The sequence below is a fragment of the Cricetulus griseus genome, chromosome 2, assembly GCF_003668045.3.
Source record: "Cricetulus griseus strain 17A/GY chromosome 2, alternate assembly CriGri-PICRH-1.0, whole genome shotgun sequence".
In the NCBI taxonomy this organism is placed as follows: domain Eukaryota; kingdom Metazoa; phylum Chordata; class Mammalia; order Rodentia; family Cricetidae; genus Cricetulus; species Cricetulus griseus.
In genome coordinates, this window is record NC_048595.1 from 447,540,072 (window position 1) to 447,555,340 (window position 15,269).

Sequence of the window (15,269 nt, forward strand, 5' to 3'; positions counted from 1 at the left end):
CAAGTCCTGTACATGCTGCCACAGTGTCTGTGAGTTGATGTGTGCCAGCCCTATTGTATCTAGAAGGCCTTGATTTCTTGGTGTCCCCCATCACATATGGCTCTTAAACTCTTTCTGCCTCCTTTCCTGCAGAGTTCCCTGAGGCTTGAGAATTGAAGACCCAGGCATATATCTACATACCTGTGAACACCTGATTTATTTTATAAAGAAGCAAGAGATGAACACTGGAAAGAAAAAGCATCTTCAAGAAATGATGCTGGTTAAACTAGACAGGTGCATGTAGAAGAATCCACATAGATCTGTACTTACCACCATTCACAAAACCAAACACCAAATGTATCAAAAGACCTCAAAATAAAACCAGATACCCTGACTCTGATAGAAGAGCATATGGGAAATAGGCTTGAATTCATTGACACAGGAAGAGAACATAGCAATTAATAAGTGGAGCCTCACATAACTGAAAAGCTTCTGTTAGGCAAAGGACTTTGTCTTTTGAACAAATGAACATCCTAGAGTTTGGGAAAAGATTTTTACTGACTACACATCTGATAGAGGGATAATATCCAAAATATATTTAGAATTTAAAAGCCAGACATCTAGAAAACAAATAACCCAATTAAAAATGAGGTATATATCTAAATAAAATTCTCAAAACATGAAACTCAAATGGCAGAGAAACACATGTTCATCATCCTTAATCATTAGGAATGCAAATCAACACTACTTATACCTGTCAGATTGGCTAAGATCAATGAAACACATGGCAGCTCATGCTTGCATGGGTGTAAAATAAGGGGAACCCTCATCCATTGCTTGTGGGAATGCAGTCTTGTATAGCCACTATGTAAATCAGTGTAGCAGTTCCCTAAGAAGATGAGAATTGATCCAGTTCATGATCCAGCTATACGACTCTTGGGCATCTACCCAAAAAGTTCTTCATACTACCACAGAGACACTTGCTCAGCCATGTTCATTGCTGCTTTATTCATAATAGCCAGAAATTTGAAACAACCTACATGTCCCTTTGACAAGTGATGGTAAAGAACAACCTTCGATGTTGATCCCTGCCTTCCTCTTTGGTTGAGATGAGGTCTTTTCTTTGTCACATGTGTGCTAGGCTGCCAGAGATTATATTGTCTCTGCCTTACATCTCACGACAGGAGTGCTAACATGACAAAGGCATGGTACCATGTCTGGCTTTACATAGATTTTTTTTGTATGATCTAAATATAGGTTCACATACTTGGGTGGCAAAATACACATTCTTCATCCTGCCAGTTTGTTTTTTTTTTCTTTTCCATTTGATATTTTTTTCTGTTTAGATTAGAAACAATCTTATTTTACATATTAATCCCAGCTCCCTCTCCCTCCCATCCTCCTATGACTCCCACCAGCCCCATAACTCCTCCCCCCATTTCACTCCCTATCCACTCCCCCTGGAGAGTGAGGCCTTCTATGGGGAATCTTTAAAGTTTGTCACATCATTTGGGATGGGGGCTTAGGCCCTCCAACCTGTATTTAGGCTGAGAGAATATCTCTCCATGGAGGAAATGGGCTCCCAAAGTCCATTTGTGCCCTAGGAATAAATACTGGTTCCACTGCATGAGGCCCCATAGACTGCCCAGGCCTCCTGTCACCCAAGTTCAGGAATCCTGTTTTGGGCCTATGTCGGTTCCTCAGCTGTCTGGCTGGGGTCCATGAGCTTCCCCTTGCTCAGGTCAGCTGTTTCTGTGGGTTTCCTCAGCATGGTCTTGACCCCTTTGCTCACCATTCCTCCATCTCTACAATTGGATACCAGGAATTCAGCTCAGTGCTTAGCTGTGGGTTCTGCTGCCATCAGCTACTGGATGGAGAGGCTCCAGGATGGCATATAAGGTAGTCATCAATCTCAATATAGGGGATGGGCATTTAAGGTAGCCCTTTTGTAATGTGAAAGTTTCTTGTTCCAATTGGGTCCTACCATTCTTCTCTGCCCCTAAAAGCACACAGATGCTATATTAATTATGAAACTGTTGGCCAATTGACTTGGTTTATTATTGGCTAGCTCTGTATTAACCCATTTCTAATAATGTATTTCCATGTGGCTTTATCTTACTAGAGAAAGGTCCTGGGACCTCTTACTCCTCTGGCATCCTACATCTCGACTGAAGATGCAAAGAGAGCGATTTCCTGTTTGTCCCTGATTATATTCTAATTCTGCCCAGCTGCATCACTTCCTGCCTGTCCAATCAACCAATCAGTGTTTTATAACGAATAAGAGAAACATACACACAGAAGGACTTCCCCAATCACCTCTCCACTATTGTTCAGATTCTTAGTTGGGGTCATCCCTGTGGATTTCAAGACATTTCCCTAGTGCTCGATTTCTCTTTAAACCTATAATGGCTCAATCTATAACAGTATCTCTTTTCTTGCTCTCCTCTATTCAGCCCTCATGGTCTCCTCTCCTCTCGTCTTCTCTCCTCCTATTTCTCCTCCTTCCCTCCATCCCTCCCTCCTCTCCCCCACCTCTTTCATGCTTCCAATTTGTTCAGGAGCTGTTGTCACTTTCCCCCTTCTCCAGGGGACTATGTATGTCTCTCTTAGAGCTCTCCTTCTTTCTTAGCTTCTCTGCAAGTGTGGTTTGTAGGCTGCTAATCCTTTGCTCTATGTCTATTATCCATATATGTGTGAGTACATACCATGTTTGTCTTTCTGTGACTAGGTTACCTCCTTCAGGATGTTATCTTCTAGTTCCACCCATTTGCCTGAGAATTTCAAGATTCCATTGTTTTTTTTTTCTGCTGAGTAGTACTCCATTATGTAAATGTACCACATTTTCTGTATCCATTCTTTGGTTGAGGGGCATCTAGGTTCTGACTATTAATGCTGCTATGAACATAGTTAAACAGATGTCCTTGTATGAATGTGCATCTTTTGGGTATATGCCTAAGAGTGGAATTGCTAGATCATGAGGTAGACTGGTTCCCATTTTCCTGAGAAACGACCATATTGATTTCCAAAGTGGCTGTACAAGTTTGCACTCCCACCAGCAATGGAGGAGTGTTCCCCTTTCTCCATAATCTCTCTAGCATAAACTGTCCTTGGTGCTTTTGATTTTTGTCATTCTGACAGGATGGAGATTGTATGTCAGAGTTGTTTTGATTTGCATTTCCTTGATGGTTAATGATGCTGAGATCTTTCCTAAGTGTCTTTCAACCATTCTAGATTACTCTATTGAGAATTCTCTAGTTTTGTACCCCACTTTGAAATTGGATTATTTAGTGATTTGGAGACTAGCTTCTTGAGCTCTTTGTATATTTTAGAAATCAGCCCCGTGTTAGTTGTGGGGTTGGTGAAGTTTTTACTCATTTATTTGCTGAACTTTCTTATCCAGTCCAAGATATTTTCCTCAGGTTATTTCAAGGGCAGTGCAAATGGGTTTAATTAAAGAGGCTGTGTTCCTTCTTCATCATCACTCTATGAGTTTATTTGTGACCCAGCATGTATGTTCTGTTGTAGTAAAAAGCTGTTTTGTCTACATCCTACAACTTAACTCATAATTTTATTATAACTTTGCTGCTATTCAAGAGATAGATAGATAGATAGAGAGAGAGAGAGAGCACAAATGAGGATTAAATGTGACCTTAATGCACTAAAACATATTACATATGCATTCATAAAGAACCAAACATTATTTTTAACATTAACTAACAGTATATAATCAAATAATATTTAAATTAAGAACATTTTTAAACATATAATTTAATAACTCAAAACTAATTCTTACATCATACACGTAAAATACTATTATAAAGTCCTAATCCATGGCTAGCAAATGGCTTAGCAGGTAAGGGTACTTGTCCACAGAGCTGACAAACTGAGTTCAATCCCATAGCCCATGAGCTGGTATGAGAAAACTGACTCCTGAGAACTTCCTGTGCATGAACTATGGCAGGAACACATGCTGTCCCCACAATAAAACTAAGAAAAAACTTCCTAATCCAGTCAGGTGCTGGTGGTACATGCCTTTAATTCCAGTACTGGAGAGGCTGAGGCATGCAGAGCTGTGTGAGTTCAAGGCAAACCTGGTCTACAGTGCTAGTTCCCAGACAGCTAAGGCTGTTATACAGAGAAACTCTGCCTCAAAAAACAAAAAACAAAAGAAAAATTCATAATCCATAAACAAAAAATTCATAATCCATAAATCTTTCATAAGAGTATTCTTTATTGTGAAAATGAAGATCCACATCAGTAATTTTCTCCTATGTTTTCTCTTCTGAATTATAGCCTGGCCACAAATCTTAAATCTTCAAAGGATAGACTGCTGTCCTTAGAAATCGGACCCTCACAGGTTTAAACCCTGCAGATTTAAACAAAAAAAGAGTCAGTCAATTTTCACATAAAGCTAGGTTATAGAGTTTTCATACTGCACATTCAATTTAAGGAGTGTGAGTACAATGATTATATCCTGTTTCACACTCTCCTCTGCCTGCCATGGTCATGGATGGAGCCACCCTTCTTGCATGCAAAGTCACATTAAGGTTATCACTTCTTCCAGAGAATCAGCAGAGAAAACTGGCCTATGTGTTCTTTCTATAAAATAGTCATTTTAATCTAGTATTTGGAAAATATAATTAATTAATTAATGTACAGTTATTTATGAAAAATTAACATCTCTTTAGAAGCATATTTTAACTTGAGAAAAACTGGCAATTGATTCGTTACCAGGCACTATTAGTAAAATTAAATTATATTTCATGTCTTCTAAAATAAAAAGCCACAAAAAATGTATACTGCAGATTTCTGGAGTAATCTCTTTATGTCAAATCATCAATAAATATAAATTTTACACTTAAAGGTTAAAATTATCTATTTTGGAAGTTCAATCTGATTTTCATGATATGATCTAATATCTAATTTAATTTATAGAATTGTTGAAAACAATTACCAATACACCAAAGAAAAAGTAATAAAAAGTAGATATTAGGAGATGGAGAGATGGCTCAACAGGTAAAGGCTCCAGCCAACATGACTGATAATCTTAGTTCAATCCCTGGGTCCTACATGGTAGAAGGAGAGAAAAGAGTCTCAAATTGTCCTCTGTACTCCACACACATCATGATATACACATGTACTTTCAGGCTGGCATCCACACATACACACATGTAAATAAATAAAATTTAAATATTTTAAAAATGCTCACATAGATGACCCATACATATTCACACACACACACACACACACACACACACACACACACACACACACATACACACACACACACACATGCACACATATATATGACATGAAATAAAGATGAGAATTGTACATTATGAGAGTAAATGAGAAGAATAGGGGAGAATGAAGGGTAGATGTGATAATATTTTATTGTGTACATGTGAGAAATTCTCAAGAATAAAGTAGAACTCTTTAAATAGACTCTAAGAAACTTAGTTAATCCCATTTTGCTTATGTCCAGTAACTAATAGGGAAACGTTGCAGGGTTAAACTGTGTATTTTCACATTTCCATCTAACACTCTTCTTTCAAGTGTTATCTTTCAATCAAAAGCATTAAGTGTGCACTCTGTACCCCAGACCCAATCTCCCCATCACGTCCTTAGCTCTGCAGCAGGACACCTGTTGCAGTTGCAACCTTCCCTGTCCCCCCCCCCCCCGCCCACATCTCCCGTGGATCACATAGACCATCTTCCAACTTCTCTTTCTCCACTTTCTGCTTTATCCCAGCTCTTAACTCCAGCAGGCCCTGGACCTCACTAACCCTCAGACCACTCATGAAAAAAAAAAAGTAGGCTGTCTATAAATGTTTTTCTGCTCCTTTTGTCACTCTAGATCTAAACCCCTGTCTCATACCCAATACTATAGCAGAATATATATATTATATATTAATATTATATTATATATTAATATTATATATTATATATATTATATCCCCTGCCCCCTCCACACACAATTCAAGGGAGATAAAATAAACAGACCCTGGTTTGACACTTGGCTCTCCTCCTTGTTATGAAAGCCCTCAGATCCCTAGTTTATCCCCATTCTAAGTGTCAGCTCCCAATACCCAGAAATACATTCTCCATGGAAAATAATTATCCGTTCTAAAGAAAATTTCCTACCAGGAAACACACAGGTGTCAAACTTTCTGTAAACCCATACAGGAAATAGAAACCAAAGAACAAAACACCCATACAATGAAGACAAATCCAGAAATCAGCACACTGAACTATAATCGTCCCAATTTCAGATGCCCAGACAGGAGTGTAAAACACAATCAGTTAACAGCCAGGGCAATATGACTCCAATAGAGCCAAGATATCCTACTGCAGCACAAGTAAAAGACCTTAAAACCAACATATGAATATGATAGCAGTCTTTAAAGAGAAATAAGTAAATATCCTTTAAAAAAATCCAGAAAAAAAACTAACAAGCAGTGTAAGGATATGTTCGAGATCAGAAACCCAAACTGATAGAATTCTGAAAAATAAAAAAAAATTCAGGAATTCAAACAGAACTACAGAAGTAAACTTCCCCAGCAGAATAAAAGAGATGGAAGAGAGAATCTCAGGCATTGACGACAAAACAGAATAAATCAATACATCAGTTAAAGAAACTATTAAGTTTAAAAGACTTCTGACACAAAACATCCAGGATATCTGGGACACCATAAAAAGACCAAACCTAACAATAATATAAGGAGAAGATTCCAAGCCCAGAGGCCCAGATAACATTTCTAATAAAATCATAGAAAAAAGGAGTAAGCCAGATCTGCCAGAGCTTACCCTCAGACCACTCATGAAAAAAAGTAGGCTGTCTATAGATGTTTTTCTGCTCCTTTTGTTACTCTAGATCCAAAGCCCTGTCTCATACCCAACACTATAGCAGTACCTGTTGAGGCAAGAGGCATTGAAACCCTGGAGCTGAATTACAGATGATATGAGGTGTTTCACAGGTGATACTGGGAATGGAATTTGAATCCTCTGCAGATGTGGTACCAGTAATTAACACTAGAGCCACCCCTCCAGTCCCCATATTTGGAAAATTTGTATACAGGGTTGTGATGTAAACTTTGTCCTTACTCTATCCCTGTCCAAAATTAAATATTTTTTTTTTAAAAAGAAAGAAAGAAGCCAGGTGGTGATGGTGCAGGAATTTAATCCCAGCACTCAGGAGGCAGAGGAAGTGGATCTCTGTGAGTTAGAGGAAAGCCTGGTCTACAGAGTGAGTTCCAGGACAGCTAGGACTATTTCACAGAGAAACCCTGTCTGAAAAAAAAAGAAAAGAAAACAGGAAGGAAGGAAGGAAGGAAGGAAGGAAGGAAGGAAGGAAGGAAGGAAAGAAGGAAGGGCATGGTGTTGGTGGTATTCTTCAATACCAGCATTGGGAAAGCAGAGGCAGGATGATCTCTGTGAGTTTGAGGCCAGCCTAGTCTAGTCTACAAAGCTAATTCTAGGACATGCAAGGCTACCAAAGAAACCCTATTTCAGAAAGAAAAAAAAATGGAAAGAAAAGAAAGAAAGAAAAAGGGGGCACAAGGAAATTAATGTTTCAATATTTTTCCATGTGTTGGAAACTCTGTGTCTAAAAAAAAACAAAACAACAACAACAAAACACCACAAATGCGAATCTCCATCTCCATGAAGTGGAAAGAGAAGGGGATGAGAGTTGAGAATCATAACGCTGGAGAGGGCATGTGCTCTACCAGAGCTGGAGCAGAAGTCAGCAGGAATTCTGAGGGGCAGGAATTGCCTCCAGATTTGTGTGTGTAATAACAACAAAACATTTTTTTAGTTAGATAAGAAAGAAAAGTTAAATTAATAAAGTCAGGAGATACTACTGGAAGGCAGCCATGCTCTGGTAGGTAAGAGACATAACAAGTTGAGAGAAAACAGGCTGCAAGAATGGTTTGTGTTATTTTTACAACTTGAGGGTAGCCAAGAGCCTAGTGGGACGAAGAACAAGAGAGCTGGTTTCCAGGTCAAAGATCTACTATACAAGCCCTTTTGACTGTTGCCCTGGCAACGTATCCCCCTGGAAGGTAATGAGGGGTCTAGACCAGCAGCTTAAAAATGTAAAGATTTCTTTTATCATCTATTAAAATACAAAATCCATGCACAAATATTAAAGAACAAAAGGGGAACCTGGGCTGAAACACAAGCCACGGCTAACATGCTTATGGCCAGCTACCACCCTGGAAAAGTCTGAGCAACCTCCGGTTCTGCCTCCTCTCTCCTTCAGATCCATCCCCAGGGTAAAACCCGCCTCTCGACTAAACCGCTCTTTCCAATTGGACAGCGGACCTGTAACAGAATTCCTGTAACATGGAAATGTGGTTGTAATTCAGGTGGTAGCTCTGCTTGGTCTGCATTTGGTCTACTTTGGAGTAAAGTCGGAGAAGGAGTTAAAAAGGGTTTGGCTGGCAAACAAGGGAGAGGCTGAGAAGGAAATGATGGAGCCTCTGCTTCCTGTCCCTCCATGATGTAGCTTCTCCACTATGTTGCTGTCCTTCGAGACCAGCCCAGAAACATGAAATCAAGTGCATGGGCTGAATGAATCCTCTGAAACCAGAGGCCTAGATAAACAGTTCTTGCTTTGTTAAAAAAAAATCATAGAAAAAACCCTAACCTAAAGAAGGAGGTGACCATAGAAGTACAAGAAGCATACAAAACACCAAACATATTGGACCAGAAAAGACAGACCCTTGACCACATAATGATCAAAACACTACACACAGAGAACAAGAAAGAGTATTAAAATCTGCAAGAGAAAAAGGTCAAATTTGATATTCTTTAACATATAAAGGCAGACCTATTAGGATTAACCTGACCTCACTGGAGATACTAAAAGTCAGAAGTTCATGGACAGATATACTTGAGACTAAAAAACAACAGATGTGAGCCCAGATTACTATACCCAGCAAAAGTTTCAACCATCATAGATGGAGAAAATAAGATATTCCATGACAAAGCCAAATTTAAACAATATCTGTGTACAAATCCAGCCCTACAGAAGGTGCTAGAAGTTAAACTCCAACCTAAGAAGGTTTACTATACCCATGTAAACACAGGAAATAAATAATATCACACCAACACAATCAAAAGAAGGGAAACTCAAAGACAGACATATGGGCATTTGCATGCTCGTGCACACACACACCAGAAAAAAATAAGAGAAATCAAACAAGCATTGGTCACTGATAACTCTCAATATTGGTGGTCTCATTTCCCCAATTAAAAGACACAGCCTAACAGAATGGATGAAAAAACAGGACTCATTTTACTATTGCATCTGTCTAGGATAGATGTTACCTCAGGTTAAAAGGTTAGTGAAAGATTGTCTAAACACATGGTCCTAAGAAGCAAGCTGGTGAACCCAATTTACCGTCTAAAAAAATTGTCTTCAAACCAAAACTAATCAAAATAAATAGGGAATGGTAGTACATTCTCATGAAAGAAATAATCCAAAAAGATGACATTTCAATTATTAACATCTATGCCATAAACACCAGGGCACCCAATTTTGTAAATGAAATATTACTACCACTTAATTCACATATTTACTCTGACACACTGATAGTGGGAAACTTCAATACCCTAGCCTCTTCAATGGACAGGTCATCAAGACAAAAATGAAACAAAGAGATACTGGAGATACTAGACATTATAAACCAAATGCAGATATTTATATAACATTTCAGCCCAAATCAAAAGAATGTGCCTTCTTCGATGCATTTGATGGCACTTTCTCCTAAATTTACCCCATATGTGGACACACAGGATCAACAGATACAAGAAAATAGCTCCCTGTACCCTTTCATAGCACCATAGATTAACATATAGCAACAACATATATCATAAGCAACAGAAAGCTTACAAACTCCTAGAAACTGAACAGCTTTCTACTGAAAGAAAAATGAATTAAGACAGAAATAAGAAAGGAATTTTAAGACTTTCTGTAATTGAATGTCTTAGAGTTCTATTGCTGTGAAGAGACACCATGACCACAGAAACTCTTCTAAAGAAAAGTATTTAATTGGGGCTGGCTTACAGTTTCAGAGGTTTAGTCCATTATCGTCATGGTAGGAAACATGATATCATGAAGGCAGACATAGTGCTAGATAAGGAGCTGAGAGTTTCATATTTTGGTCTAAAGATAACAGAAGTGAAAACCATGTCATAAAGCCTAGCTTGAGCATATATGAATTCAAAGCCCATGCTTTGACATACTTCCTCTAATGAGGTCACACTTCCTAATAATACCACTCCCTATGGGGACCACTTTCTTTCAAACCACCACGTAGTTTTTCTTTTTTAATTGTTTCTGCCTTTTAAGCTACACCTATCCTACTCAGCAACTGCCACCCTGCAGCTACCAGCAGCAGCCAGGCTGCAATAGCCTAAGCCTGAGGGAACTCTGTTCACTCAGGCACCAACTCTTTCAAAGCTACTAAGGAAACTTATTTAAATGTCTGTCCCGATAAAGAAATCAATATTCAAAGGTTAAGATAGACTCCTGCTTCCCAGAGAGGGTGAATAACGAGTTGCTCACCTAGCTCACCTCCTCCAGTCTCTTTGGGTATTTATTGCCCCTCATTAAAACTTTGCTCCACCAGGCTCCTCCTTACAATTTCCTGTCACCTAGATGCTGAGCCAGCCTCCTGATGACAGGTGAAATTTATGTAATAAAACACATCTTTGCATCATTAAACAAATGTTCCAGAGCATAAACAAATGTAATACACCTTAAAATAATACTCTACAATAACAACCATACAGTGAACATATATATAAGCACACAGCATACCCAAACTAATGAAAGGCAATGAAGGTGGTTCTAAGAGGTAAATTCATAGCACCAAGCACCTGACAGATAAATAAATAAATAAATAAATAAATAAATAAATAAACCCAAAAAGGTCTGGAGGGATCTTATACTAGCAACTTAAAACAACACTGGAAAGATCTAGAACAAAAGAAGTAATCAAAACCAAGGGAAGTAGATGACAACAAATAATCAAACCACAGGCTGAAATCAATAAAATGGAAACAAAGAGAACAACACAAAGAATCATTGAAACAATGGGTTGGTTCTTTGAAAAATGAACAAAATAGACAAACGCTTATTGAAACTAACTTTAAAGAAGAGAGAAGATATCCAAAATAACAAAAGAAAAAGGAAGATACAACAGACACTGTGAAACTACAGTGAATCATAAGGACATATTTAAAAATCTGTACTCCGGCATGGGGGTGAGGGGAGGGAGAGGGAGAAGGGACTTACATGTGAAACGAGCTTGTTCCCTAACTAGAACTAATAAAAAAAAAGTTCAACAGAAAAAAAAGAAAATCTGTACTCCACCAAAATGGAAAATCTAAAAGAAATGGGTAATTTTCTCCATAGGTACCACTTACCAAATTTAAATCAAGACCAGATAAATAATCTAAACACATCTATAGCTCCTGTTGAAATAGAAACAGTCATTAAAAGTCTCCCAGTAAAAATCTCTCAGGGCCAGGTGGTTTCTGTGAAGAATTCTACAGACTTTCAGAGAAGAATTGAGACCAATAACCCTCAAATTATTCCACAAAATATAAACAGAAGAAACATTGCCAAATTCATTTTATGAGACCATTTTTACCCTGAAAATCAAACCAGATAAAGATCCCAAAAAGAAAGAATTAGAGAGAAATTTTCCTTATGGACATAGATGTAAAAATATTTAATATAATATCTGCAAAGTAAATCTTGGAACAGATCAAAAAGATCCTTCACCATGATCAAATAGGCTTCATCCCTAAGATACAGGAATTGTTAAATGTACAAAAATAAAGAAATGTAATCCACCATATAAACAAACTGCAAAGACAAAAATCATTCATGGTCATCTCATTAGATGTGGAAAAAGCCTTTGACAAAATCCAATGTGCCTTCATGATAAAAGTCATGGAGAGAATAGGGATACAAGGAACATAGCTCAAGATAATAAAGGTAGTTTATAGAAACCATAACCAACATCAGATTAAATGGAGAGAAATTTAAAGCAATTCTACTAAAATCAGGAACAAGTGAAGTTTGGTCACTTTTTTCACACATATTTAATTTAATAGTTGAAGTCTTAGCTAGAGTAATAAGACAACTAAAGGAGATCAAGGGGATACAAATTGGAAAGATAGAAGACAAAGTATCATTGTTGCAGATGACATAATAGTATACATAAGTGACCCTAAGAATTCCACCACAAACTCCTACAGCTGATAAACACCTTCAGAGAAGTGGCTGACTACAAAATTAGCTGGAAAATGTCAGTAGCTATTCTATTTGCCAATGAGAAATGTACTGAGAAAGAAATAAGGGAAATAATAACTTTCACAGTGGCCTCACATGACATAAAGTATCTTTAGGTACTTCTCACCAAAGTGAAAGACTTATAAGATTGAAAACTTAAAGTTATGTAGAAAGAATTTGAAGAAGGCATCAGAAGATGAAAGGATCTCTGATGATCACAGATTAGTAGGATTAACATCATAAAAGTGGCCTTCCTACCAAAAGCAATATATAGATTCAGTGTAATCCCCATCAAAATTACAAGACAATTCTTCACAGAACTTGAAAATTCTCAGCTTCATATGGAAAACAAACAAATGAACAAACAAACAAAGCCAGGATAACTAAAATAATCCTGTACAATGAAAGAACTGCTGGAGACCTTACTATTTCCAATTTCAATTTGAACTTCAGAGATACAGGAATAAAAATCACAAGGTATTCACATAAAATAGACACATTGATCAATGGAATCTAACTGAAGTCCCAGACATAAATCACCACACTTATGAACACCTGAGGTTTGACAAAGAAGCCAGAAATACACACTGGAAAAAACACAGTATCTTCAACAAATAATACTGTTCAAACTGGATATCTACATGTAGAATAATGCAAATAGATCCATACTTATTTCCCTGCACAAAACTCAACTCAAAATGGATCAAAGACCTCAACTTAAGGCCAGATATATTGAACCTGATGGAAGAGAAAGGGAGAGAAAAAGCCTTCAACATTCTGACACAGGAAACAATTTCCTGAACAGAACAACAGTAGCTTAGGCAGTAAGATCAACAATTAATAAATGAGGCCTCATGAAACTGAAAAACTTCTGTAAAGCATAGTGTACCTTCATTTGGACAAAGCATCAGCCTGTTGAATGGGAAAATATTTTTACCAACTCATGTCCAGTGGAGGACTAATATCAAAATATACAAAGAACTCAAGAAACAGTACCAAAACCCTAAATAATGTAATTAAAATGAGGTATGGATCTAAAAAGAGAATCCTCAATAGAGGAAACTCAGAGGACTGAGAAACAAAAGAAATGTTCAACATCCTTAGTCAACAGGGAAATGCAAGTCAAATGACTCTGAGATTCCATCTTACACCTCTCATAATGGTTAATGTCAATAACACATTTGATAAATGTTCACTGATGGTAGGAGTGCAAACTTGTACAGCCCCTATGGAAATCTGTATACTCAGAAAGATGGGAAATGGATCTACTTCAAGATCCAGCTGAATCAGTCTTGGGCATATGCCCAAAAGATACTTCATTCTACCACGAGGGCATTTCCTCAACCATGTTAACTGCTGCTTTATTCATAATAGCCAGAAACTGGAAAAAAACTTAGATGTTCTTCAACAAAAGAACGAATAAAGAAATGTATTGCTTTTACACAATGGAGTATTACCCAGCTGTAGAAAAAAATGACATCCCTAAATTAGCAGGCAAATGGATCATAGTAGAAAAAAAAATCCCGAGTGAGATAACCCAGACCCAGAAAAGTAAATATGGTATGTATTCACTTATATGTGGTTATTATCCATTAAATAAATGATAATCAACTTACAATCCATAGACCCAAAGAGGTCTTGTATAGAGGAAGTGAAAGGGGGAAACACATGGATCTCCCTGGGAAGGGAGCACAGATTTTATGGGTGGACTGGGGGTGGGTGTTGATGGGAACATAAAGATCAAGTGGGGAGTGGGAGCAGTGACCAGGTTAAAGGAGTTAATGTGAAGAGAGACAGCTAGAATTGATGAGCATTTGAGGAATGGTATGGAAACATAGTGCAATCAAAACTCCCTAATATGTATGAAGTTGATCCAAATGAGGCCTCCCCTGGTGGGGGGGGAGGGTGGAATACAAAAGACCATCTCTTGTCTCAGATAAGGCTTCCAGTATCAGAAATGTGCTGTACTCCATTGAGTTGTTGACCAAAGGGGTCCAGTGGAAATTCACAAACAATCCAGGCTGTTGCTAAGACAATGGGCCTCTTTCAGCAGGACCCCATCACCAAGGACAGTACCCACAGAACTTATTGAACATGGAGAAGTCCAGCAGGTGCTTATAAGGAGCCTTCACCCATACATACTAGTCTCTTTGTTGTGGGAAGGTACTCTGTAGGCAACCAAAAGAGAAATGTAGCACCACTCAAGTCACAGAACCTTTGACATACAGCATGTCTTGCCTGCAAGATATGCTAAGGCAATGGTGGCACAGAACTTGTGGGAGCAGCCAACCAATGTGTTATTTGACGTAAAGCCCGCTCCATGAGCCATAACTCATACCCAACGCTGTTTGGGTGACTAAGAACCAGACTTTAGATAACCCAGAGACCTAGGATAAACCCAAATACTACTACTGTAAAGAAAAAAACTCAGCAAAATGCCTCCAAATGATATTGTGCTATACTCAAAGGCCAGTGCCTTCTCCAGTCATCATCAGAGAAGCTCGCTCCTGCAGCCTACAAAAACATGCTCAGACCCACAGCCAGGCTTTATGTAGAGAGAAAGAGTTCTTGAAACAGCTTTCAGTGTGACGTCTCCATAACATCCCTCTCTTCAGAGTTCTGGCAAACTTGCAGAACAAGAGAAGGAAAGAATGGGAGACCCAGAGGGGATGGAAGACACTACGAAGGACAAGGCTCTCTGAATCAACTGGCAAGGCTGATAAGAACTCAAAGAGACTGAAGCAGCAAGCAGAGGGCCTACTTGGGTCTGCTCCAGGTCCTCTGCTCAGGTTACAGCTTCAGCTTAGTGTTTTTATGGGACTCCCAAGTATTTGAAGAAATGGATCTCTGATTCTCGTGCCTGCTATGGGTCTCTTTTCCTTCTGTTGGGTTGCCTTGGCCAGCCTTGTCATGCTTGGTTGTTGTCTGCTAGAAGCCTGTTATTTTCTAATGACAGATAGAAAAAGCATGCAAATGGCCT

General features: G+C 38.4%; 1 protein-coding gene across 1 annotated transcript in view; it reads right to left on the reverse strand.

The window, feature by feature from the left end:
- LOC100772074 (solute carrier organic anion transporter family member 6A1-like) overlaps nt 1–15,269 on the reverse strand; it is a 113,695-nt gene that overhangs the window by 38,379 nt on the left and 60,047 nt on the right. The gene's annotated exons all lie outside the window — the stretch shown is intronic.